The following is a 2,635-nucleotide window of genomic DNA, read 5'->3' as shown; positions in this document are numbered from 1 at the left end:
TTTGAGTTAGAATAATTTTAATCTCCTACTTTTCCTCTCCATCCCTTTCAAAGTACCTTTTAAGAATATTCACATGACACACGCGGTGAGTTTTCCTTCTGTCCGGTATTCTTACCAAATAATTCACCTCACAAAAGTTCCTTTGAGTTTAACAAGATCCACGAAATGTTGCTTTTAAAGGCTCACCTACCACTGCTAACAATATCAAAACATTATCTCCACAGACAAAACTACAAAATATGGATTTCTTTTTCCGCTGGCCATTTCATCACATTTTATGCAAATTTTAAATGATGTCTCGCCAATTCTCCTGCTCTATTTAATCGTTCCCTATTATTTTTATATTTAGAGCACCCAATTCAATTTTTCCAATTAAGGGGCAATTTAGCGTGGCCAATCCACCTAGTCTGCACATTTTTCGGTTATGGTGGCGAAACGCACGCAAACACGGGGAGAATGTGCATACTCCACACGGACAGTGACCCAGAGCCGGGATCTAACCTGGGACATCGTATTTATCGTGCATTTGTATTTAGCTTGAGTGTTCCTTCCTTCCAAATTACCTCCCACTGGTTCCTCTTGTGCGGCTCGCAACACTTCCTTTCTATCCGCTACCGCAATAATACTTACTGAACTTCCACCCACTTCTCATCCGCCAGCATATGGAAAGGTCTCCATTTTATCAACAGGACTTCATTTTTAAGGTAATAACACTCCGGTACACACGCGGATTCCTCTTCCGTGCCTGCTTCCTGATACATATGTTTTATTTTTTTATATATGTGATGTAACTGCGCCATTTTTCCTGAACTAAGAATATCCGCCTCACTCGCTACCTGTTCTTATTCTTTTCCAACCATCTGATCAAAAATTGTTTCTGATCATTGAACTTCAACTTTATCTTCATTCTTTGATTTCTCCTCTTGTCTTAACATGTGACTTTGCGATCTTGTTGTGATACAATCCGCAAAACACCCAGGATACTCGTCCTTCAACACTTCAATTGTCTGATTTTTCACTGTCTTATCATCGACAGAAGGCATCACTCCTACCTGCGATCCAGCTATAGCATTACACAAGATAAACTATTCTTGCACAGGACAGTTTCCCTATTACTCCTACTACCACTTCACCGCTCTTCACTGGACTTCCCAAACTTTACTTATATAATGGAACACTACTCTGCTCACCCTGAATTCCAGTATTACCAATTTTTTGGCAACATTCTTCCCAAACTACATAACTCCACATTTCATCCCATTAAATATTGATTAGTTCCGTACCATTAAAATTGTGATGTGGAGATGCCGGCGTTGGACTGGGGTGAGCACAGTAAGAAGTCTTACAACACCAGGTTAAAGTCCAACAGGTTTGTTTCAAACACGAGCTTTCGGAGCACGGCTCCTTCTTCAGGTGAATGGAAAGGCTTGTTCCAGAAATGTTTATATAGACACAGTCAGAGATGCCCCGGAATGCGAGCACCTGCAGGCAATCAAATCATCAAAGATGCAGAGAGAGAGGTAACTCCAGGTTAAAGAGGTGTGAATTGTCCCAAGCCAGTTCAGTCGGTAGGCCTCTGCAAGTCCAGGCTTGTTGGTGGGGGCCGAATGTAATGCGACATGAATCCCAGATCCCGGTTGAGTCCGCATTCATGCGTGCGGAACTTAGCTATAAGTTTTTGCTCAGCAATTTTGCGTTGTCGCGTCTCCTGAAGGCCTCCTTGTAGAATGCTGACCCGGAGATCAGAGGCTGAATGTCCTTGACTGCTGAAGTGTTCCCCAACTGGAAGGGAACAGTCCTGCCTGTTGATAGTCGCACGATGCCCGTTTATTTGTTGTCGCAGTGTCTGCATGGTCTCGCCAATGTACCACGCTTCGGGACATCCTTTCCTGCAGCGTATGAGGTAGACTACATTGGTCGAGTCGCACGAGTATGCGCCGCGTACCTGGTGGGTGGTGTTTCCACGTGTAATGGTGGTGTCCATGTCGATGATCTGGCATGTCTTGCAGAGATTACCCTGGCAGGGTTTTGTGGTGTTGTGGTTGCTGTTCTGAAGATTAAAATTGTGACTTCTTTACCTACTTATTCTGATACACTTTACATGATTAAACTTTACCCACACAAGTAACTTATTTTAAAAGATCGGGCACGTTCTTATCAATCATCTCTTGATCAGACTGGACAATCTTTTGCACCTCCTACACTTCACTTGGGCTTTCCTTTACCTCTTTAACAAACCCCACTGCCTTTCCTGTTTTACCACATACGCAGTCCCAGTGCTTCTCTTCAACCACTAACACTGTAACTTTACATGGCTTAGTTTATTGCAGAGAAAACATTGAAACTTTTCATGTCTCTTCCAACCCCTTGGATTCTCGTTGTCGTCTGACAGACACTCTCCTTGTTATCTCCCATCATATCTCCTTTACCTTTACCGCTCGAGTATTCCTCATGCCCCCAGTTTCTATCTCGCACAGTCTGAAATTGATGTTTGAAACAAAGCATTTATTTCCGAACTAATTCATAATCATCTGCCATTTCAGCTGCTAACCTCTCAGTTTTAACCCAGTGCTCTTCCACGTGAGTTCTCGCTACATCAGTAATTTAATTTTCAATCTCCTCCAAAAGTATAATT

Source organism: Scyliorhinus canicula, chromosome 30, assembly GCF_902713615.1.
Source record: "Scyliorhinus canicula chromosome 30, sScyCan1.1, whole genome shotgun sequence".
In the NCBI taxonomy this organism is placed as follows: Eukaryota; Metazoa; Chordata; class Chondrichthyes; order Carcharhiniformes; family Scyliorhinidae; genus Scyliorhinus; species Scyliorhinus canicula.
This window is presented reverse-complemented; position numbering follows the sequence as displayed.